Below are 25,826 nucleotides of genomic sequence, written 5' to 3'. Positions count from 1 at the left end.
TTATTTGGTTTTTTGGAGTCTAACAAATTTTGTAGTGGATACAAGAGATGCAAGAATAAGTGGAGCAGAGGTTAAGGAATGGCCACCCAAAAACTGGCCCAACTTGAGACCCATCCCAAGGTCAAACACCCTGCCCTGTCACTAGTAGTGGTACTCTGTTATGTTTGCAGACAGGAGCCTATTATAACTGTCCTCTGGCAGGCTCCACACAGCAATCAATGGAAACATATGTAGAGGCCCATAGCCAAACAGTGGAAGGACATCTGGGAGTCTTATGGAAGTGCTGGGGGAAGGATTGAAGACCCCGGGAGGAGTCAACTAACCTGAACCCATGGTGGCTCTCAGAGACTGAACAAGCAACCAAAAACATACACAGGCTGGACTTAGGCCCCTGCACATATGAAGCATGTTCAGTTTGGTCTTCAAGTCGGCCCCCCAATTACTATAGTGGGGGCTGGTACTAAAGCTGTTCCCTGTCTATGGATCAGGTTCCACTAACTAGGCTGTCTTGTCTGGCCTCCATGGGAAAGCATTTGCCTTGTTCTGCAGAGATATGAGGTAATGATATGAAAGGACCCTGGTGAGAGAAGGGAGGGTGAGAGGAATTGGGGGCAGAACCATATATAGGGAGAGACAGGAGAAAGGCCCACAGGGCCAGTTGAAGAATGAAAATATACAGGTGCTGGGGTGGGCATGTGGGCATTCTCTAATAAGTCCCAGTGTCCTGAGATTGGGAGTAGATGACCTTAGGTAAAATGTCCAACAGTGGGGACATGGAAACTGAAGAGATCACCTCCAAAAGCTTGATCTAGCATCAGTGGGAGAAGATGTGCCTTATCCTATAGAGACTTGATGACCCAGAGGTAGGGGGATGCATAGTGAGAGGGGACGGTGAGGTGGAGGGCACCCTCTCAGAGGCAAAGGGGAGAGGGGGCTGAAGAACTCTTGGTGGGGTAGTATGAGGGCAACTTTTGGAATGCAAATAAATAAAACAATTTCAAAAAACTATGACCAATTAGTTATTGGGTTTCTGCTGAATAGGTGATGCCTATTTTTTCTAGCTTAACCCCTCCCCCAGAGGCATTTATATAAACTCTTTTCTGCCACCAATTATATTGTCATGGAACACGACTTGCAAAGTTCTCCTTTTTACTCTGGGCTTCCGACTTGTATTATTTCTCCTTTTGCTATTTTTTTTTTCAAAAGAAATCTTTTTTCTTTTTTTTTTTTTTCCATTTTTTATTAGGTATGTAGCTCATTTACATTTCCAATGCTATACCAAAAGTCCCCCATACCCACCCACCCCCACTTTCCTACCCACCCACTCCCCCTTTTTGGCCCTGGCGTTTCCCTGTACTGGGGCATATAAAGTTTGCGTGTCCAATGAGCCTCTCTTTCCAGTGATGGCCGACTAGGCCATCTTGTGATACATATGCAGCTAGAGTCAAGAGCTCCGGAGTACTGGGTAGTTCATAATGTTGTTTCACCTATAGGGTTGCAGATCCCTTTAGCTCCTTGGGTACTTGTGATCCATCCATTAGCTGACTGTGAGCATCCACTTCTGTGTTTGCTAGGCCCCAGCATAGTCTCACAAGAGACAGCTACATCTGGGTCCTTTTGATAAAATCTTGCTAGTATATGCAATGGTGTCAGAGTTTGGATGCTGATTATGGGGTGGATTCCTGGATATGGCAGTCTCTACATGGTCCATCCTTTCATCTCAGCTCCAAACTTTGTCTCTGTAACTCCTTCCATGGGTGTTTTGTTCCCAATTCTAAGGAGGGGCATAGTGTCCACACTTCAGTCTTCATTCTTCTTGAGTTTCATGTGTTTAGCAAATTGTATCTTATATCTTGGGTATCCTAGGTTTTGGGCTAATATCCACTTATCACTGAGTACATATTGTGTGAGTTCCTTTGTGAATGTGTTACCTCACTCAGGATGATGCCCTCCAGGTCCATCCATTTGGCTAGGAATTTCATAAATTCATTCTTTTTAATAGCTGACTAGTACTCCATTGTGTAGATGTACCACATTTTCTGTATCCATTCCTCTGTTGAGGGGCATCTGGATTCTTTCCAGCTTCTGGCTATTATAAATAAGGCTGCTATGAACATAGTGGAGCATGTGTCCTTCTTACCAGTTGGGGCATCTTCTGGATATATGCCCAGGAGAGGTATTGCTGGATCCTCCGGTAGCACTATGTCCAATTTTCTGAGGAACCGCCAGACTGATTTCCAGAGTGGTTGTACAAGCCTGCAATCCCACCAACAATGGAGGAGTGTTCCTCTTTCTCCACATCCACGCCAGCATCTGCTGTCACTTGAATTTTTGATCTTAGCCATTCTGACTGGTGTGAGGTGGAATCTCAGGGTTGTTTTGATTTGCATTTCCCTGATGATTAAGGATGTTGAACATTTTTTCAGGTGCTTCTCTGCCATTCGGTATTCCTCAGGTGAGAATTCTTTGTTCAGTTCTGAGCCCCATTTTTTAATGGGGTTATTTGATTTTCTGAAGTCCACCTTCTTGAGTTCTTTATATATGTTGGATATTAGTCCCCTGTCTGATTTAGGATAGGTAAAGATCCTTTCCCAATCTGTTGGTGGTCTTTTTGTCTTATTGACGGTGTCTTTTGCCTTGCAGAAACTTTGGAGTTTCATTAGGTCCCATTTGTCAATTCTCGATCTTATAGCACAAGCCATTGCTGTTCTGTTCAGGAATTTTTCCCCTGTGCCCATATCTTCAAGGCTTTTCCCCACTTTCTCCTCTATAAGTTTCAGTGTCTCTGGTTTTATGTGAAGTTCCTTGATCCACTTAGATTTGACCTTAGTACAAGGAGATAGGAATGGATCGATTCGCATTCTTCTACACGATAACAACCAGTTATGCCAGCACCAATTGTTGAAAACGCTGTCTTTCTTCCACTGGATGGTTTTAGCTCCCTTGTCGAAGATCAAGTGACCATAGTGTGTGGGTTCATTTCTGGGTCTTCAATTCTATTCCATTGGTCTACTTGTCTGTCTCTATACCAGTACCATGCAGTTTTTATCACTATTGCTCTGTAGTAAAGCTTTAGGTCAGGCATGGTGATTCCACCAGAAGTTCTTTTATCCTTGAGAAGACTTATTGCTATCCTAGGTTTTTTGTTATTCCAGATGAATTTGCAAATTGCTCCTTCTAATTCGTTGAAGAATTGAGTTGGAATTTTGATGGGGATTGCATTGAATCTGTAGATTGCTTTTGGCAAGATAGCCATTTTTACAATGTTTATCCTGCCAATCCATGAGCATGGGAGATCTTTCCATCTTCTGAGATCTTCGTTAATTTCTTTCTTCAGAGATTTGAAGTTTTTATCATACAGATCTTTCACCTCCTTAGTTAGAGTCACGCCAAGATATTTTATATTATTTGTGACTATTGAGAAGGGTGTTGTTTCCCTAATTTCTTTCTCAGCCTGTTTATTCTTTGTATTGAGAAAGGCCATTGACTTGTTTGAGTTTATTTTATATCCAGCTACTTCACCGAAGCTGTTTATCAGGTTTAGGAGTTCTCTGGTAGAATTTTTAGGGTCACTTATATATACTATCATATCATCTGCAAAAAGTGATATTTTGACTTCCTCTTTTCCAATTTGTATCCCCTTGATCTCCTTTTATTGTCGAATTGCTCTGGCTAATACTTCAAGTACTATGTTGAAAAGGTAGGGAGAAAGTGGGCAGCCTTGTCTAGTCCCTGATTTTAGTGGGATTGCTTCCAGCTTCTCTCCATTTACTTTGATGTTGGCTACTGGTTTGCTGTAGATTGCTTTTATCATGTTTAGGTATGGGCCTTGAATTCCTGATCTTTCCAGAACTTTTATCATGAATGGGTGTTGGATCTTGTCAAATGCTTTTTCTGCATCTAATGAGATGATCATGTGGTTTTTGTCTTTGAGTTTGTTTATATAATGGATTACATTGATGGATTTTCATATATTAAACCATCCCTGCATCCCTGGAATAAAACCTACTTGGTCAGGATGGATGATTGCTTTAATGTGTTCTTGGATTCGGTTAGCGAGAATTTTATTGAGGATTTTTGCATCGATATTCATAAGAGAAATTGGTCTGAAGTTCTCTATCTTTGTTGGGTCTTTCTGTGGTTTAGGTATCAGAGTAATTCCTTTTGCTATTCTTACTGAAGGTTCACTTGGATGGAAAAAATTCCTTTAATGACATCTTTTGTGTTAATTTTCTAATAACCAATAGTATTACTTAAACCTTTGCTGGTGGCAACTTTGTGATTGTAAGACAACTGCCTTATTTTTCTCTTGCTCCCTCTCTTGGTCTAGGTGCTTTTTCTACTTTTACATTGGGAATTGTGCACTTGATCTCTATGGTAGTTTCAGTTGCTGCTTCTACCATGGCCTTAATTCAGGGGGTCCATACAGCAGGACACATTAACGCAATTTCTAAAATTGTTTCCATTGCTCTTGTTACACAGGAAAGGATAGATAAATTTGTCACAAAAGGAATTGATGTTTTAGAGGAAGCTGAACTGTATACAAGAACTCAAATTTAAAATATTAGGGTTAAGCTTACCACTGCCTACCACTCTAACTATAAGTGGATCTCTATGGCAGACAATATTTCTAAGATTGATTTAAATATTCACGCTCCTCCTAAGCAGATTGCAGCAGTCTCACGTGCTTATTTATATCTATCTGTCGTCGGCTGAAGAGGTAGCTTCCTCCTTTCTCAATTATACCAGTCTCATGTTTCCTACAGGTATTTCTGGTCTTTCCTGATTAATCTAGAAATTATTGTTGGTCTTTTTCTTTCTCTCATACTTTTTCCACTCCGCTTCTGACAAATAAACTTGAGTCTTCGTGATGTGGCTCATAATGTCCTATATCTTCAATTTAAAAATAAAGAAGAAGAAAATAGTGGCAGCCACATAGCAATTGCAGAGGACAGCATGAGGGCTTCACTGTTGGGAATGTATTGTGGCATTCTACTGTGCATTCTTCTTTGCATTCTACTTTGTCAAGGACCACAGAAATCCCTCTCCATTTGACAAGGACCTCTGGTGAATTTGGTGGCCTCTGAGTATAGTATCTAGATTCAGAGTGCAACAAGTTCTCTTTGCTTTTGCTATAGTTGTTTATACTCATAGCAATATTTAGTTTCGCTTTGTAAGTCATTTTCTGTTTTTCTCAATATTCATTTGAGGGGCAAAACTATTTCTCTGCAACTATCAATCTTCCAGATGTGACCATTAATCCTGGATATTTGGGGACATGTGGAACCCCGGGAGGTAGGAGGCTGGGGGACCCTCTAGAATGTACCAGAGACCTGGGAGGTGAGAGACTCAGGACTTAAAGAGAGGGAACTTAGATGAAATGCCCTACATTGAGGAGATGGATCTTGGAGAGTCCACCTCCAGCAGAAAGACAGAGCATCATGTGAGGGATGGGGTTGCCATCCCACAGTCACAACTCTGGCCCATAATTGTTCCTGTCTGAAAGAACTGTAGGGATGGAAATGGAGAGGAGCATGAGGAAAAGAAGGTCCAGAAACAGGCCCAAAATGGGATCCAGCTCAAGGAGAGGTCCCAAAACTGGACACTATTATGGAGGCTATGGAGCACTCACAAAAAGGGACCTATCATGACTGCCCTCCAAAAGACTCAACAAGCAGCTGAAAGAGTCAGATGCAGATATTTGCACCCAACCAATGGACAGAAGCAGCTGACCCCTGTGGTTGAATTAGAGGAAAGCTGGAAGAAACTGAGGAGGGTGACCCTGTAGGAGAACCAGCAGTCTCAATTAACCTGGACCCCTGAGCTCTCTCAGATACTGGAGAGAGCTCAGGGGCCAACAATCAGGCAGAATACACCAACTGATATGAGCTCCCCCCTCCCCAACACATATACAGCAGAGGACTGCTGGGTCTGGGTTTACTCAGAGAAGATGCACCTAACCCTCAAGAGACTGGAGGCCCCAGGGAGTTTAGAGGTCTGGTGGGGTGAGGGTGGGGGGTGGGGACATCCTCATGAAAACGGGGTGGGGTGGGTCGGGGAGGCAGTATGGGAAGTGGAACAGTTGGAGGGTGGACCCTGGGAGGGGAATAAAATCTGGAGTTTAAGATAGTAGATGATAGATAGATAGATAGATAGATAGATAGATAGATAGATAGATAGATAGATAGATAGATGATAGATAGATAAGAGTACACTCGGGAGGCAGAGGCAGGCGGATTTCTGAGTTCAAGGCTAGCCTGGTCTACAAAGTGAGTTCCAGGACAGCCAGGGCTATACAGAGAAACCCTGTCTCGAAAAACAAAACAAAAACAAAAAAACCTAAACAAACAAACAAACAAAAAGAGTTAGAGTTCAGAGTTTCTCACTAGTCACAGGGAGTACAGCCCCTAGGCATGCAAATTTTGCTGCTATTAGCACTACCAGTGCTGACCACATAAGTTGCCTGCTGTGCTCAACAGAAACATCAAATTGCCAAGAGCTGCTGGTTTTGGCCTCTTGCTGATTCCACATCTTGCTGCTTTCCTAAGTTCACCTGTGGTGTTGAAGCTAGCCTTCCACATATGTCTGATAAGCAGAGATGTAAAACGGGGAAGCTCTGTCTCTGTTCAACAGAAACGCAGAAAATAGAGAAACTATGTCTGACCAATAGAGACTTAAAAACTGGTTCTTAGACTAATGGTATCAGGAATTTATAGGTGCACATCAAGAAAGGTTGCTTGGTACAATGAACACCTCTCTATCTGCAACATTAAAAAGCATCCTGACCGAGGGCTGCTCTTTGGTGACTCGATTTACATCTACAAATGTTTAATCTGTCTCTAACCTTGCATAATTTGTAACCAGATTGGCTGCAAGCTGGGTAAGTCTACAGGACATGCTTGGCTAGACATTTATTTTTGGCTTACTGAAATAGTGCTTTGTCATGAAAAAAAAAGTTATGTGTGAGTGACCCACTGTGAAAAGGGAAAGAGAAAGGGAAATTACAGAAAAAAAGAAAAAAAAAGAAAGAAAGGATGAGGTCTTTATAATGCTGGTGTTAATATTTCTTTTAATAATATAACTAAGAATTTCACTTCTCAGGTGAGCAGAGTTGTAATTTTGTAAATAATTATGGCTCAAGGTCAGCAGGAGCCAAATGACTAAAAGTCAACAGGTGTCACTGTTTCCACTTTTAGTGACAACACACATCTTTCCTCAGGTTCCTGAGCCCAATCTGAGCTGGACTCCAGCATTTAATAAATGAACTACCACAGTGTATGCAGTCATTAGGACATTTAAATTTGATTTTCTGACATTTTGCTCTTAGATTTTAAATTTTATAAAAGAAAGCAGATCTAATGTTTGGAGTGGTGTTGAACTCACACTCCATGTGTGATCAAATGACCTTTACTCCATGTAGACTAGGCACACTGTAGTTTAAAGACTGCGCAGCCTCACTGACTCCAAATTACCCTTGGATCCATCTGGTCTATCCTAACTGTTCCCTTCTATAAGATGTGGATCTGAGTTCTCCATAAATTTCTGAATTCCAGTGTCATGAAAGAAGAATGCACTAAACATCTACAACTTGTTAGATACTTCATAATTGTGGCAATGCTTTGTCTCAAACAAGAGAAATCCAGCAAGTTTTATTATGAAGCAGTTTCCTGGGATACCTATGTTGTCACAATCAAGTGTCTGCCAAACATTTGAAGTCTTGACCTTTCTAAATAGCCCCTGGCTATGTTGATGATTTACGTTCACTCTGTTTCCAGCCTTTCCTGTCTGTAACTTACCAGGTGGTGGAAGTTTGTTTGGTTTGACTATAAGTACTATACATCTATGACACTCACTACAAGAATCTTCCTATTCACAGTTGTGGAGTTTGACAATCCGTGCTCCCTGCTCTTCCAATCTTCCCAATGAAGTTCCTGGTATTCCTTGTGTTGATTTGTGCCTCTACTATCCTGGTCTTTTGTTGTAAGTAAAAATTCTTACCTCAATTTAAATTTTGTTGTAGAGTATACAGTTACCAACTCTGTGGGTTATGAATTTAAGGATGCATAAATGTTTGTGCTTCCTTTATTTTTATCAATATCTAATTACATATCCACTTTTATTAAAATAATTTTATTATTCTAATAATAATTATTACTATTTTTTTGTGTATGGGAACTCACTTATGCCATGCCCATATGGACATCTGAGACAAACTACAGGGTCTAAACATATGGCAGTATTGATAATTCAAAATAAGAATGGAGGTGCACCTCTTATTGGCACCAATCTCATTCTAAAGAACTGTAATTATTTGACCTGGTGCTATTTCTTCTGATTCCAGTTTCCTCTGGAAGGAAATCGGTTGCTGAAAGCAACTATGCTGATGAAAAACAACTCATTAGGCCTGTGAAAGGCACAGGATCTTCTCAGGAACCAGAAGACTCACAAGAAAATTCTGAGAACAGTAATGGTGGTATGTTTGAGAGTGAGTCCTTCATGTTGCTTCTGAAATTCCTACATTCCCAAAGGCTGTGGAGAATTGTATTTTTGGGAGTGTAGGAAAGGTGGAAAATCAGAGAACAAACAGGGAGGAAGAGAGAAGTAACTTTAGGAGTCTTATTTAATTCCCCTTGCTTTGAAATATTTTCTGTTTTGCAAAATTTAGACGATGTGTAAATTCAGGCAGGTCAGAAGGTAAATAACTCAGATTTTCAGTTTTAACAGCACTGTTCTCTCAATATTAGACTCAAAGAAAACTAATCTTGAGAAGAGATCATTTAAAGCACACACACACACACACACACACACACACACACACCTGCATGTAGCATCTTAACTTTTACTTTTCTTAGTTCAGTTTTCTTTGTAGACTATTCTAAAAATGAATTAGAAAACAGCATCTAAGGAAATCTTCCATGGGTGGCTGTTTAACATGACTTTGAAGATTTTTAAGAGTTTGGAAAGTCTTTCAGGACACTTTTCTATTGTGGGATCTTTGTCCCTAGCCCTGCAAATTTAAAGCAAACATAAGTACATTATTTTGCATTTTAGCCTTATATTACACATCACATTATAAATTTGGCATATATTGTGTTATTTCCTACAATTAGTCTTGGAAATAAATGGTGTAAGTATGAAGAAATGTGATGTTTCCAGTACACTCTGTTCCCCTTCATAAGAGGTCAGAGCATGTTTGCTTTCAGAAGATGGGTTGTGAGCAATCTTAAAGTTTTCTTTTATTTTCTGTTCCTTCTTGTCTGGAATTTTTCTTGACACCTGCTTCATTCCCTGCCCTTCACAGGCCTAATGAGTTGTTATTCAGCCACATAGTTGCTTTCATCAACTGATTTATTTCCAGAGGGCACTGGAATCAGAAGAAATAGCACCAGGTGAAATAATTACAGTTCTTTAGAATGAGATTGGTGCCAATAAGAGGTGCACCTCCATTCTTATTTTGAATTATCAATACTGCCATATGTTTAGACCCTGTAGTTTGTCTCAGATGTCCATATGGGCATGGCATAAGTGAGTTCCCATACACAAAAAAATAGTAATAATTATTATTAGAATAATAAAATTATTTTAATTAAAATGGATATGTAATTAGATATTGATAAAAATAAAGGAAGCACAAACATGTATGCATCCATAAATTCATAACACACAGAGTTGGTACCTGTTGTGTAAGAGGCTGTCCATCATTTCTTTATCAGAGAATCTGGATAACTTTGAAATATTAGAATAAAATTTAATGAACAATATTCACATTTTACAATCTAGGCTAACTTGACTACACTCCAGCCTGAATTCTCACAACTATTTGATACTGAATCCCTAATCTTTCTGCTACAGCCTCCTAAGAGTTGAGATCACAGGTTCTTGCCTTCAGTTTATGATCATTTCTAGCATTTAAGGCTGAAGATCTTATGCTTCTTTATCTTCCTCTGAATTTATAAGTGCTGGTTCTTCTTTAGAGTAAAAGAACCATAAGTGTAGTAGTAGTAGTAGTAGTAGTAGTAGTAGGAGAAGAAGAAGAAGAAGAAGAAGAAGAAGAAGAAGAAGAAGAAGAAGAAGAAGAAGAAGAAAACTCATTTTTCAAACTCTCTTAATTTATCGTTTTCTTTTATAGGTGCTGCTGAGATTGTTGAGATGGTACTCGGGAAGTTCATAGATGGTTATAACTTTATATCCAGAAGAAGAGGACTCAATTTGTAAACCTCCTTACTTTTTATTCATTTGTAGGTGTCATGATTATTCTCTGTAGTTTTATAAGGTAGATTCATATTTTCTTATAAGATATGTCAAGGATTCTGTGAACCTGCCTGACTTAATGAAATAAGATGTTTTTGGATCTACTATTTAGACTTCTCCACCTACCTTCAGTTTTATTTTCTCTAACTATTTACACTGATGGCTGTATCCTTCATCTATAACTTTCATCTTATTTGTAATAAATGAGTATTACCAATAAATAACTGTAGTTATTAGCTTTATTTTTAGACTTGGTTTTTCAATTTTTTACTTATTCACTTTACACCCCACTCACTGTGCCCCTCCTGGTTAACACCCCAACAAACTTTCCCACATATCCTTTTCCTCAGAGCAATTAGAGCACCCTAGGAATCTCTCCAACCCTGCCACTTCAAGTCTCTGAAAGCCTAGATGCTTCCTCTCCTACTGGGGCCAGACAAAGGCACCCCAGCTAGAAGAACATATCCTCTATAGAGGTAACTACTTTTGTGATAGCCCTGCTCCAGTTGTTAAAGACCCACATGAAGACAAGTCTGTACATCTGCTACATATGTAGTGAGAAGCCTAGGTCAAGCCTGTGTATGTTCTTTGCTTGCTTGGCCAGGCTCTGAGAGCACCAAAGATCAGGTGACTCTGTTGGTCTTTCTGTGGAGTTTCTAATCTCCTAGAAGCAGTAATTCGTTTTCCTTTATCACATAACTGTCCCCAAGCTCCATCTACTGTTTGGCTGTGGGTGCTCCTGCTCCATATATTAGGGATACACAGGAAGACAAAGCTGTATATCTGCTACATATATGCAGGGAGACCTAGGTCTAGGTCATGCATATATTCATTGTTTAGTGTTTCAGACACTAAGAGCTCCAAGGTTCCAAATTAAGTTGACTATGTTGATGTGCCTGTGGAGTTCCTATCCCTGTTGGGGCCCACAATCCTTCCTATTCTTCCCTTAGAGTCCCTAAACTCCATTCACTGTTTGGTTGTGAAGATTTGTATCTGTCTGAGTCAGCTGCTATGTGGAGACTATTAGAGGACAACATGCTCCTGTCTGCAAGCAGAGCAGAGCATCTTAATAGTGTCAGGGATTGGTGCTTGATTAGGGGATGGGTTTCAACTTGGGTTGCTCATTGGTCCCATTCCTCAGTCTCCTTTCCTATGCCTGTATTTCTTGTAGACAGGCTAAATTTCATATTTAAATTGATATATATCACACATATTGGTATATTCTTTGTCTGCTTCAACATAAATGCACTAACCATTACTTAATTGGTTTAGCTTCTTGGTTTCATTCCTTCAAATTATTTTGTCAACTGACAAGGAATTATTTTCCTTTTCTGTAGTGAGTTAGAGGTGGCAGGGATTAAATAACCTGTTTCAGGCTACTGCTCTCACATAGTAAACCATATTTTGGAGGTATAAGAACTAATGTTGTGCCAGGCAATGGTGGCACATGCCTTTAATCCCAGCACTTGGGAAGCAGAGGCAAGTTGATTTATGAGTTCGAGGCCAGCCTGGATTACAGAGTGAGTTCCAGGACAGCCAGGGATACACAGAGAAACCCTGTCTGGAAAAACTCAAAACAAACAAACAAACAAACAAACAAACAACAAAAAAAAACTAATGTTGTACTGGATATATGCAGTGAGTTCATTCTGCTATACTGTAAAGATACCTTCCAAAACACTGCATCTACTGTCATTTTTCTTCTGGGTGCTAGATTACCCTCCAATCTTCTAATAATCTATACGAATGTCAAGGGAGGAATAACAGAATAACAGAGTTCCCTTGAATTTAGACTTGCTTTTAAGAAAGGCATTGTAGACCATCTGCACAGCAACATCATCATACTTCTGCTTATGTAACAAAATGGTCACATGGGCATGCTTCCTGCCTTTAGATTCCTTGGAGTAGATGTAGCCTAAAATTAACAACATAGGAAGAGTAGCATTGATTGAATTGATTATGAGTTTTGTGGTATGATCATTAAGATTAAAAGGGAATAATTATTGAACGAATTTTTATTGGTTATTTTATTAATTTACATTTCAAATATTATCCCCCTTCCCATTACCCTACCTCAAGCCCCCATCCCCTCCTACTTCCCCTGCCTTTATGTTCGTGCTCCCCTACCCACCCACCCATTCCTGTTTCAGTGGCCTAGCATTTCCCTATCCTGGGTTGTCAAGGCAACAATGGATAAAGGGGCTATCCTTCCAGTGATGTCAGATAAGACAATTCTCTGTTACATATCCAGTTGGAGCCATGGGTAAACTATGTGTACTCTTTGGTTGGTGGCTTAGTACCTGAGAGCTTTGAGGGCTCCGGTTGGTTAATATTATTGTTCTTCCTATGAGGTTGCAAATTTTCAGAGTACTTTTCAGATACTTTGGGGTTTTTTTGTTTGTTTGTTTGTTTGTTGTTTTGTTTTGTTTTGTTATCTTTTGTTTTGTTTTGTTTTGTTTTGTTTTGTTTTGAGATAGGGTTTCTCTGTATAGCCCTGGCTGTCCTGGAACTCACTCTGTAGACCAGGCTGGCCTGGAACTCAGAAATGTGCCTGCCTCCACCTCCCAAGTTCTAGGATTAAAGGCATGCACCACCATGCCTGGCCAGATGGTTTATTAATTCACAGTCTTTGAAAATCTGGGAAAGTCACGTCACATGACAAATTCTAACACCTATTACAAACAAATATGCTTAACAAATGCTTCCGTGATCTTGTTGGTAGAAACTTAGCCCATGGCTCAAGATAACGCAACATTTTTGAGGCAAAGTAACTAAAGAAAATCTGTGCCAACTAATCCTGATGCCACTGTGGAGGAAGAAAACTTCCAGGAGTAGACTATAAGTCAAATTCTGCTCTATTTTCCTCTCAGAAATTTTTATGGAAAGTCCTTTAAAAAATAAAAACTTTAACCAAATAAACTCAATTTTCTTTTTTTTTTTCTTTTAAAATATTTTTAATTAGGTCTTTTCCTCATTTACAATTCCAATGTTATCCCAAAAGTCCCCCATAGCCTCCCCATCCACTCCCATAACCACCCACTCCCAATTTTTGGCCCTGGCGTTCCCCTGTACTGGGGCATATAAAGTTTACATGATCAATGGGCCTCTCTTTCCAGTGATGGCCAACTAGGCCATCTTTTGATACATATGCAGCTAGAGACAAGAGCTCAGGGGTACTGGTTAGTTCATATTGTTGTTCCACCTATAGGGTTGCAGTTCCCTTTAGCTCCTTTGGTACTTTCTCTAGGTCCTCCATTGGGGGCCCTGTGATCCATCCAATAGCTGACTGTGACCATCCATCCAGGGAAGCATCCCATAATCAGCCTCCAAACGCTGACACCATTGCATACACTAGCAAGATTTTGCTGAAAGGACCCTAGTAAACTCAATTTTCATAAAGCTAAGAAAATAAAGTAGCCCTTCAAGTCTGTACCAGCTCCAGTCCACCTTGGGAATTAACTCCGCAGACTGTCCTGAAGTACCAAGAGGACTCTCCACACTGCAGGGGCCCTAGTACACCCAAGATCATAGGATCACTGGTGAGTGCAACACAACATCTGTTCCAAAGCAATTATGAAAGGCCTGTAACAGCAGGAGCAAGGACACAGGAGCCCTGCCTGACATGTGGCTCAGGTTCCTTCTGATTGATGCCAGTATACCTTGGTTTCAAACACACCTGAAAACCAGAAAGTCTCCAGAATAGACACCACTTCCAGGCACTGTAACATATGGTACCCAGTATCATAGGGTCCCAGGATACCAAAAGCTTTATCACACCAGGATCTCAGAGTCTATGAGGAAGCTTGACTGCCAAGAACTCTGACACACCCAAAATCTCAGGTTCATAGGATTCCTGTATCACAGTATCACAGAGAAAGCTGGACTCTCAGGAGTCCAGAATCAACCAGGATTATAGGAAGGACAGATATATTGAGGGAGGCAAGCACTTGAGATAATCAAATGGCAGGAGGCAAGCATAAGAACAGAAGCAACAGAGACCAAGATTATTTGGCATCATCAGAAACAAACTCTCCCACCATAGTAAGTCCTGGATACACCAACACACAAGAAAAGCAAGATATGGATCTAAAGTCACTTCTCATGATGATGATGGAGGACTTTAAGAAGGAAATAAATAACTCCCTTAAAGAAATACAGGAGAACATAGGGAAACATCTAGAAGCCCTGAAAGAGGAAACACAAAACTCCCTTAAGGAGTTACAGGAAAACACTATGAAACAGGTGAAAGTATTGAACAAAACAATCCAGGATGTAAAATAGAAGTAGAAACAATAAAGAACACACAAAGGCAGACAACTATTGAGATTGAAATCCTAGGGAAAAATATCAAGAACCATAGATGCAAGCACCACCAACAGAATAAAAGATATGGAAGAGAGAATCACAGGTGCAGGGGATTCCATAGAGAACATGGGCACAACAATCAAAGAAAATGCAAAATGCAAAAAGATCCTAACTCAAAACATCCAGGAAATCCAGGACACAATGAGAAGACCAAATATAAGGATAATAGGTATAGATGAGAATGAAGATTTTCAACTTAAAGGGCCAGTAAATATCTTCAACAAAATTATAGAAAAAAATTTCCCTAACCAAAAGAGAGATGCCCATGAACATACAAGAAGCCTACAGAACTCCAAATAGACTTGACCAGAAAAGAAATTTCTCCAGACACATAATAATCAGAACAAAAAATGCACTAAGTCAAGATAGAATATTAAATGCAGTAAGGGGGAAAGGACAAGTAACATATAAAGGCAAACCTGTTCGAATTACACCAGGCTTCTCACCAGAGACTATGAAAGCCAGCACATCCTGGACAGATGTCATACAAACACTAAGAGAACAAGAATGCCAGCCCAGGCTACTATACCCAGCAAAACTCTCAATTACCATAGATGAAGAAACCAAAGTATTACATGACAAAACCAAATTCACACAATATCATTCCTCGAGTCCAGCCCTTCAAAAGATATTAAGGGAAAACTCCAACACAAGGAGGGAAATGATGCCCTAAAACAAAACCCAAGAAAGTAGCCTTTCAACAAACCTGAAAGAAGATAGCAGCAAGAACAGAATCACAAATTTAACAACAAAAAGAACAGGAAGCAACAATTGCTTTTCTTTAATTTCTCTTAACATCAATAGATTCAATTGCCCAATAAAAAGACATAGACTAATAGAAGGGCTACATAAACAAGAACCAACATTTTGCTGCATACATGAAACCCACCTCAGGGAAAAGTTTAGACAATACCTCAGAGTAAAAGGCTGTAAAACAATTTTCCAAGCAAATGGTCAAAAAAAAAAAAAAAAAAAAAAAAAAACCAACCTGGAGTAGCCATTCTAATATTGAATAAAATAAACTTCCAACCCAAAGTTATTAAAAAAAGACAGAGAGGGGCACTTCATACTCACCAAAGGTTTAATCTTCCAAGATGAACTCTCAATTCTGAATATCTGTGCTTCAAATGCAAGAGAATCCACATTCATTAAAGAATCTTTAGTAAGCTCAAAGCACACACAGCACCACCAACAATAATATTTGGAGACTTCAACACCCTTCTCTCATCAATGGACAGATTGTGGAAACAGGAACTAAACAGAGACACAGTGAAACTAACAGAAGTTATGAAAACAAAAACGGCTATAACAGACATCTACAGAACATTTTATCCAAAAACAAAAGAATATACCTTCTTCTCACCAACTCATGGTACTTTCTTCAAAATGAAACATATACTTGGTCATAAAACAGGCCTCAACAGATACAAAAATACTAAAATTATACCATGCATTCTATCAGATCACCACAGATTAAGGCTGATCTTTAATAACAACATAAATAATAGAAAGCCAACATTGACATGGAAGCTGAACAACACTCTACTCAATGATACCTTGGTCAAGGAAGAAATAAAGAAAGCAATAAAGACATTTTAGAGTTTAATGGAAATGAAGCCACAACATACCCAAACATATGGGACACAATGAAAGGAGTCATAAGAGGAAAACTCATAGTTCTGAGTGTTGCCAAAAAGAAACTGGAGAAAGCATACACTAGCAGCCTTAAAACACACCTAAAAGCTCTAGAACAAAAGGAAACAAATTCACCCAAGAGGCAAAGACAGCAGGAAATAAGCAAACTCAGGGCTGAAATCAATCATATAAAAATAAAAAGAACTTTACAAAGAATCAACCAAACCAGGAGGGTTTTTTTTTGTTTGTTTGTTTGTTTGTTTGTTTGTTTGTTTTTTAGAAAAAAAAACAAGATAGATAAACCCTTAATCAACTAACTAGAGGGCACAGGGACAGTATCCTAATTATCAAAATCAGAAATGAAAAAGGAGACATAACAACAGAACCTGAGGAAATCCAGATCATCATCAGATACTACTACAAAAGGCTATACTCAAAAAAACTGGAAAACCTGGATGAAATGGACAATTTTCTAGACAGATTCCAGGTACAAAACTTAAATCAGGATCAGATTAACTATCTAAACAACCCCATATCCCCTAAAGAAATAGAAGCAGTCATTAATAGTCTCACAACCAAAAAATGCCCAGGACCAGTTGGGTTTAGTGCAGAGTTCTATCAGACCTTCAAAGAAGACCTAATTCCAATTCTCAAACTATTCTACAAAATAGAAACAGAAGGTACTCTATCCAATTCATTCTATAAAGCCACAATTGCTCTGATGCCTAAACCCCACAAAGACCCAACAAAGAAATAGAACTTCAAACGAATTTCCCTTATGAATATCAATGCAAAAATACTCAATAAAATACTCCCAAACCAAATCCAAGAACACATCAAAATCATCAGCCATCCTGATCAAGTAGGCTTCAACAAGGGGTGGAGGGATGGTTTAATATATGGAAATCCATCAGCATAATCCACTATATAAACAAACTCAAAAACAAAAAACACATGATCTTCTCATTAGATGCTGAGAAAGCACTTGACAAAATCCAACTCCCATTCATGATAAAAAGTCTTGGAAAGATCAGGAATTCAAAGCCCATACCTAAATATAATAAAAGCAATACACAGCAAACCAGTAACCAACATCAAACTAAATGGAGAGAAACTTGAAGCAATCCCTCTAAACTGAGGGACTAGACAAGGCTGCCCACTTTCTCCATACCTATGCAACATAATACTTGAAGTCTTAGCCAGAGCAATTAGACAACAAAAGGACATCAAGGGCATACAAATTGTAAAGGAACAAGTCAAAATATCACTATTTGCAGATGATATGAGAGCATATATAGGTGACCTGAAAAATTCCAGCAGAGAACTCCTAAAAAGGATAAACAGCTTCAGTGCAGTAGCTGGATAAAATTAACTCAAACAAATCAATGGCTTTCTCTATAAAAAGGATAAACAGGTTGAGAAAGAAATGAGGGAAACCACACCCTTCTCAATAGTCACAAATAATACAAAATACGTTGGCATGACTCTAACTAAGGAAGTGAAAGATCTGTATGATAAGAACTTCAAGACTCTGAAGAAAGAAATCAAAAAAGATCTCAGAAGATGGAAAGATTTCCCATGCTCATGGATTGGCAGGATTAATATCGTAAAAATGCCTATCCTGCCAAAAGCAACCTACAGATTTAATGCAATCCCATCAAAATTCCAACTCAATTCTTGACAGAGTTAGAAAGACAATTTGCAAATTCATCTGGAATAACAAAAAAACTAGTACAGCAAAAAACTATTCTCAATGATAAAAGAACCTCTGGTGGAATCACCATGCCTGATCTAAAGTTGTACTACAGAACCATTGTGATAAAAACTGCATGGTACTGGTTCAGCAACAGACAGTTAGACCAACGGAATATAATTGAAGACTCAGAAATTAGTCCACACACCTATGGTCACTTGGTCTTTCACAAGGGAGCTAAAACCATCCGGTGGAAAAAGACAGCATTTTCAACAAATGGTGCTGGCACAACTGGGGTTATCATGTAGAAGAATATGAATTCATCCATTTTTATCTCCTTGTACAAACCTCAAGTCTAAGTGGATCAAGGAACTCCACATAAAACCAGAGACACTGAAACTTATAGAGGAGAAAGTCGGGAAAAGCCTCGAAATTATGGGCACAGGGGAAAAATTCCTGAATAGAACAGCAATGGCTTGTGCTCTAAGATCAAGAATTGACAAATGAGACCTCATAAAATTGCAAAGCTTCTGTAAGGCAAAAGACACTGTCAAGAAGACAAAAGGCCACCAACAGATTGGGAAAGGATTTTTATCAATCCTAAATCTGATAGGGGACTAATACCTAATATATACAAAGAATTCAAGAAGCTGGACTCTAGAAATTCAAATAACCCCATTAAAAATTGGGGTACAGGCCTAAACAAAGAATTCTCACCTGAGGAATACCAAATGGCTGAAAAGCACCTGAAAATATGTTCAACATCCTTAATCATCAGGGAAATGCAAATCAAAACAGCCCTGAGATTCCACCTCACACCAGTCAGAATGGCTAAGGTCAAAAATTCAGGTGACCTTCAGATGCTGGGGAGGATGTGGACAAAAAGAACACTCCTCCATTTTTGGAGGAATTTCAGGCTTGTACAACCACACTGGAAATCAGTCTGACAGTTCCTCAGAAAATTGGACATAGTACTACCAGAAGATCCAGCAATACCTCTCCTAGGCATATACCCAGAAGATGTTCCAACTTCTGATAAGGACACATGCTCCACATGTACATAGCAGCCTTATTTATAATAGCCAGAAGCTGGAAAAAACCCATATGTCCCTCAACAGAGGAATGGATCTAGAAGATGTGGTACATTTACACAATGGAGTACAACTCAGCAATTGAAAACAATGAATTCATGAAATTCTTAGGCAAATGGATGCAACTGGAGGAAAACTTCTTGAGAGAGGTAACCCAATCAAGTAAGAACACACATGATATAAACAGATATTAGCCCAGAAACTTAGAATATCCAAGATACAATTTGCAAAACACATGAAACTCAAGGAAAAGGAAGACCAAAGTGTGGATACTTTGCTCCTTATAGAATGGGGAACAAAATACCTATGGAAGGAGTTACAGAGAAAAAGTTCAGAGCAGAGCCCGAAGGAAAGACCATCCAGAGACTGCCCCACCCAGGGATCCATCCGATATACAACCACCAAACCCAGATACTATTGCATATGCCAGTAAGATTTTGCTAACAGGACCCTGACATAGCTCTCTCTTGTGAGGCTATGCTAATGCCTGACAAATACAGAAGTGGATGCTCACAGTCATCTACTGGATGGAACACAGGGCCACTAATAAAGGAGCTAGAGAAAATACCCAAGGAGCTAAAGGGGTCTGCATCCCTATAGAGGAACAACGATATGTACTAACCAGTACCCCCAGAGCGGTGTCTCTATTTGCATTTGTAGCAGATGATGGCCTAGTTGGCCATCAATGGGAGAAGAGGCCCTTGGTATTGCCTTAAAAGAAAAAAAAAAAAAAGATTTCTCAACTGAGGACTACCGAATAGCTGAGAAGCACCTGAAAATATGTTCAACATCCTTAATCATCAGGGAAATGCAAATCAAAACAACCCTGAAAATCTACCTCACACCAGTCAGAATGTCTAAGATCAAAAATTCAGATGACAGCAGATGCTAGGGAGGATATGGAGAAAGAGGAACACTCCTCCATTGCTGGTAGGATTGCCAGCTGGTACAACCACTCTGGAAATCAGTTTGTCGGTTCCTCAGAAAATTGGACATTGTACTACCAGAAGATCCAGCAATACCTCTCCTGGGCATATACCCAGAATATGTTCCAACTTGTAATAATTACACATGCTCCACTATGTTCTTAGCAGCCTTATTTATAATAGCCAGAAGCTGGAAAGAACCCAGATGTCCCTCAACAGAGGAATGGATACAAAAAAAAATGTGGTACATTTACACAATGAAGTACTACTCAGCAATTGAAAACAGTGAATTCATGAAATTCTTAGGCAAATGGATGCAACCGGAGGAAATCATGCTGAGTGAGGTACCCCATACAAACACGAACTCACATGATGTGCACTCACTAATAAGTGGATATTAGCCCAGAAACTTAGAATACCCAAGATACAACTTGCAGAACACATGACTCAAGAAGAAGGAAGACAAAAAATGTGGATACTTCATTCCCTCTTACAATGGGGAAAAAATTCCCATGGAAGCAGTTACAAAGACAAAGTCCGGAGCAGGGCCTGAAGGAAAGACCATCCAGAGACTGCCCCACCCAGGGATCCATCCTATAAACCACCACCAAACCCAGACACTAGGCAGATGCCAACAAGAGCCTGCTGACAGGAGCCTGATATAGCTGTCTCCTGTGAGGCTCTGCCAGTGCCTGGCAAATACAAAAGTGGATGCTCAGTCATCCATTGGACAGAGCACAAGGTCCACATTGAAGAAGCCAGAGAAAGTACCCATGGAACTGAAGGGGTCTGAACCTCCATAGAAGGAACATCAATATGAAATAAATAGTACATCCAGAGCTCTTTGGAACTATACCACCAATCAAAGAAAACACATGGTGAAACTTTTGGGTCTAGCTATATATGTAGCAGAGGATGGCCTAGTCGGTGATCAATGAGAGGAGAAGCCCTTGGACCTGTGATAGCTCTATGCCCCTGTATAGGGGAATACCAGGACCAGGAATGGGAAGTGGGGGAGCAGAGGTGACGGGGAGGGGGACGGGATAGGTGATTTTTATTGGGGAAACTAGGAAAGGGGATAACATTTGAAATGTAAATAAAGAAAATATCTAAAAAATAAATAAAAATTAAATAAAAAGTAAAGTAAAATACGACTATAGAAAGCAAAAAAGAAAGAGAAAAGAAAAAGAAAAAGAAAGAGATAATGAAATACAAAAAGAAAAAGAAAGAAAAAGAAAAGGAAAAGAAAATACAGTAAATAACACCCTGTTTCAAAAACATACCTGTAACTCCACAACTTCAGAAAACTGGTCTAACTTTCATACAGTGTCCACATAACAACAGAAAATGGATTGTAGGGATTATAAATGGAATTAAGGGAACTATTTAGCCAACTTTAAAATGGGGGAGTTAGTATGGATTATGGGTAAACTCCACATCATCATTAGAGCCCTGAAAAGTGGAAGAAAATAATCACAAGTAAACAGGAGTGAGAGTAACAAGAAAGCGACTTGACCTGTTATTTCTGACTTAATGTTGGAGGAAAGACCAGGAACCAAAAAACTCAATAGAACTTCTGGGGTGTCAGATAACAAGTAAATGAATATTAAGAGAGAAAATTAATGTTTAATCAATCTCTCACCTTGAATAATTTGTAACCAGAAAGGCTACAAGCGGGGTAAGTCTACAGGACATGCCTGGCAGACATTTATTTTGGCTTACTGAAATAGTGCTTTGTCATGAAAAAAAAAAAAAAGTTATGTGATGAGTGATGAACTGTGAAAAAGGGAAGAGAAAGGGAAATTACAGAAAAAAATTGAAATGACGAGGTCTTTAATGCTGGTGTTAATATTTCTTTTAATAATATAACTAAGAATTTCACTGCTCAGGTGAGCAGAGTTGCAATTTTATAAATAAATATGGCTCAAGGTCAGTAGGAGCCAAATGATTAAAAGTCAACAGGTGTCACTGTTTCCACTTTTAGTGACAACACACATCTGTCCTCAGGTTCCTAAGCCCAATCTGAGCTGAACTCGAGCAGTTAATAAATGAACTGCCACAGTGTATGCAGTCATTAGGACATTTAAATTTGATTTTCTGACATTTTGCTCTTAGACTTTTCAATTTTATAAAAGAAGGCAGATCTAATGCTTGGAGTGGTGTTGGGTTCTCACCCCATGTGTGATCAAATGACCTTTACTCCATGTAGACTAGGCACACTGTAGTTTAAAGACTGTGCAGCCTCACTGACTCCAAATTACCCTTGGATCCATCTGATCTATCCTAACTGTTCCCTTCTATAAGATGTGGATCTGAGTTCTCCATAAATTTCTATTCCAGTGTCATGAAAGAAGAATGTGCTAAACATCTACAAATTGTTAGATACTTCATAATTGTGGCAATGCTTTGTCTCAAACAAGAGAAATTCAGATGTTTTATTATGAAGCAGTTTCACTGGAAACCTATGTTGTCACAATCAAGGGTCTGCCAAACATTTGAAGTCTTGACCTTTCTAAATAGCCCCTGGCTGTGTTGATGATTCACATTCACTGTTTCCAGCCTTTCCTGTCTCTAACTTACCAGGTGGTGGAAGATCCTGTTTGGTTTGACTATAAGTACTATGTGTCTATGATACTCACTACAAGAATCTTCCTAATCACAGTTGTGGAGTTTGACAATCCGTGCTTCGGGCTCTTCCAATCATCCCAATGAAATTCCTGTTATTCCTTGAGTTGATTTGTGCCTCTACTATCCTGGTCTTTTGTTGTAAGTAAAGATTCTTACCTCAATTTAAATTTATTTGTAGAGTATACAGTTACCAACTCTGTGTATTATGAATTTATGGATGCATACATGTTTGTGCTTCCTTTATTTTTATCAATATCTAATTACATATCCATTTTTATTAAAATAATTGTATTATTCTAATAATAATTATTACTATTTTTTGTGTATGGGAACTCACTTATGCCATGGCCATATGGACATCTGAGACAAACTACAGGGTCTAAACATATGACAGTATTGATAATTCAAAATAAGAATGGAGGTGCACCTCTTATTGGCACCAATATCATTCTAAAGAACTGTAATTATTTCACCTGGTGCTATTTCTTCTGATTCCAGTTCCCTCTGGAAGGAACTCAGTTGATGAAAGCAACTATGTGGCTGAAGAACAACTCATTAGGCCTGTGATAGGCACAGGATCTTCTCAGGAACCAGAAGACTCACAAGAAAGTTCTGAGAACAGTGGTGGCGATGTGCTTGACAGTGAGTCCTTCATGTTGCTTCTGAAATTCCTACATTCCCAAAGGCTGTGGAGAATTGTATTTTAGGGAGTGTAGGAGAGGTGGAAAATCAGAGAACAAACAGGGAGGAAGAGAGAAGTAACTTTAGGAGTCTTATTTAATTCCCCTTGCTTTGAAATATTTTCTGTTTTGCAAAATTTAGCCAATGTGTAAATTCAGGCAGGTCAGAAGGTAAATAACTCAGATTTTCAGTTTTAACAGCACTGTTCTCTCAATATTAGGCTCAAAGAAAACTAATCTAGAGAAGAGATCATTTAAAGCAGAGGCGCGCACGCACACACACACACACACACACACACACACCTGCATGTAGCATCTTAACTTTTACTTTTCTTAGTTCAGTTTTCTTTGTAGACTATTCTAAAAATGAATTAGAAAACAGCATCTAAGGAAATCTTCCATGGGTGGTTGTTTAACATGACTTTGAAGATTTTTAAGAGTTTGGAAAGTCTTTCAGGACACTTTTCTATTGTGGGATCTTTGTCCCTAGCCCTGCAAATTTAAAGCAAACATAAGTATATTATTTTGCATTTTAGCCTTATATTACATATCACATTATAAATTTGGCATATATTGTGTTATTTCCTACAATTAGTCTTGGAAATAAATGGTATAACTATGAAGAAATGTGATGTTTCCAGTACACTCTGTTCCCCTTCATAAAGGTCAGAGTATGTTTGCTTTCAGAAGATGGGTTGTGAGCAATCTTAAAGTTTTCTATTATTTTTTGTTGCTTCTTCTCTGGAATTTTTCTTGACACCTGCTTCATTCCCTGCCCTTCACAGGCCTAATGAGTTGTTCTTCAGCCACATAGTTGCTTTCATCAACTGATTTCTTTCCAAAGGGAACTGGAATCAGAAGAAATAGCAACAGGTGAAATAATTACATTTCTTTAGAATGAGATTGGTGCCAATAAGAGGTGCACCTCCATTCTTATTCTGAATTATCAATACTGCCATATGTTTAGACCCTGTAGTTTGTCTCAGATATCCATATGGACATGGCATAAGTGAATTCCTATACATAAAAATAGTAATAATTATTATTAGAATAATAAATTTATTTTAATTAAAATGGATATGTAATTAGATATTGATAAAAATAAAGGAAGCACAAACATATATGCATCCGTAAATTCATACCACACAGAGTTGGTACCTGTTGTGTAAGAGGCTGTCCATCATTTCTTTATCAGAGAATCTGGATAACTATGAAAATTTAGAATAAAATTTAATGAACAATATTCACGTTTTACAATGTGAAAACATCTAGGCTAACTTGACTACACTCCAGCCTGAATTCTCACAACTATTTGATACTGAATCCCTAATCTTTCTGCTACAGCCTCCTAAGAGTTGAGATCACAGGTTCTTCCCTTCAGTTTATGGTCATTTCTAGCATTTAAGGCTGAAGATCTTATGTTTCTTTATCTTCCTCTGAATTTATAAGTGCTGGTTCTTCTTTAGAGTAAAAGAACCATAAGTGTAGTAGTAGTAGTAGTAGTAGTAGTAGTAGTAGTAGTAGTAGTAGAAGAAGAAGAAGAAGAAGAAGAAGAAGAAGAAGAAAACTGATTTTTCAAACTCTCTTAATTTATTCTTTTCTTTTATAGTCGCTGGTGTGATTCCTGAGACGGTACCCCGGGGGATCATATATGTTTATAACCTTATATCCATAATAAGAGGACTCAATTTGTAAACCTCCTTACTTTTTATTCATTTGTAGGTGTCATGATTATTCTCTGTAGTTTTATAAGGTAGATTCATATTTTCTTATAAGATATGTCAAGGATTCTGTGAACCTGCCTGACTTAATGAAATAAGATGTTTTTGGATCTACTATTTAGACTTCTCCACCTACCTTCAGTTTTATTTTCTCTAACTATTTACACTGATGGCTGTATCCTTCATCTATAACTTTCATCTTATTTGTAATAAATGAGTATTACCAATAAATAACTGTAGTTATTAGCTTTATTTTTAGACTTGGTTTTTCAATTTTTTACTTATTCACTTTACACCCCACTCACTGTGCCCCTCCTGGTTAACACCCCAACAAACTTTCCCACATATCCTTTTCCTCAGAGCAATTAGAGCACCCTAGGAATCTCTCCAACCCTGCCACTTCAAGTCTCTGAAAGCCTAGATGCTTCCTCTCCTACTGGGGCCAGACAAAGTCACCCCAGCTAGAAGAACATATCCTCTATAGAGGTAACTACTTTTGTGATAGCCCTTCTCCAGTTGTTAAAGACCCACATGAAGACAAGTCTGTACATCTGCTACATATGTAGTGAGAAGCCTAGGTCAAGCCTGTGTATGTTCTTTGCTTGCTTGGCCAGGCTCTGAGAGCACCAAAGATCAGGTGACTCTGTTGGTCTTTCTGTGGAGTTTCTAATCTCCTAGAAGCAGTAATTCGTTTTCCTTTATCACATAACTGTCCCCAAGCTCCATCTACTGTTTGGCTGTGGGTGCTCCTGCTCCATATATTAGGGATACACAGGAAGACAAAGCTGTATATCTGCTACATATATGCAGGGAGACCTAGGTCTAGGTCATGCATA

At 38.9% G+C, this 25,826-nt stretch overlaps 2 long non-coding RNA genes across 3 annotated transcripts in view; both read left to right on the top strand.

Moving 5' to 3' along the window:
- Gm26691 overlaps positions 1-10,493 on the top strand; it is a 318,666-nt gene extending 308,173 nt beyond the window's left edge. The window contains exons 3-5 of one of the 2 annotated variants that reach the window (XR_376102.3): positions 7,877-7,980; positions 8,342-8,473; positions 10,130-10,493. This is a non-coding gene — a long non-coding RNA (predicted gene, 26691). The remainder of the gene's footprint in view (positions 1-7,876; positions 7,981-8,341; positions 8,474-10,129) is intronic. The other variant, XR_376101.3, reaches the window with a different exon arrangement.
- An 11,990-nt stretch (positions 10,494-22,483) lies between these two features.
- Gm30484 lies at positions 22,484-25,242 on the top strand. Its single transcript, XR_376100.3, has 3 exons — positions 22,484-22,727; positions 23,088-23,231; positions 24,879-25,242. It is a non-coding gene; the product is annotated as a predicted gene, 30484 (long non-coding RNA).
- Positions 25,243-25,826: the final 584 nt, after the last annotated feature.

This window comes from Mus musculus, chromosome 3 (assembly GCF_000001635.26).
Source record: "Mus musculus strain C57BL/6J chromosome 3, GRCm38.p6 C57BL/6J".
In the NCBI taxonomy this organism is placed as follows: domain Eukaryota; kingdom Metazoa; phylum Chordata; class Mammalia; order Rodentia; family Muridae; genus Mus; species Mus musculus.
This window is presented reverse-complemented; position numbering and strand designations above follow the sequence as displayed.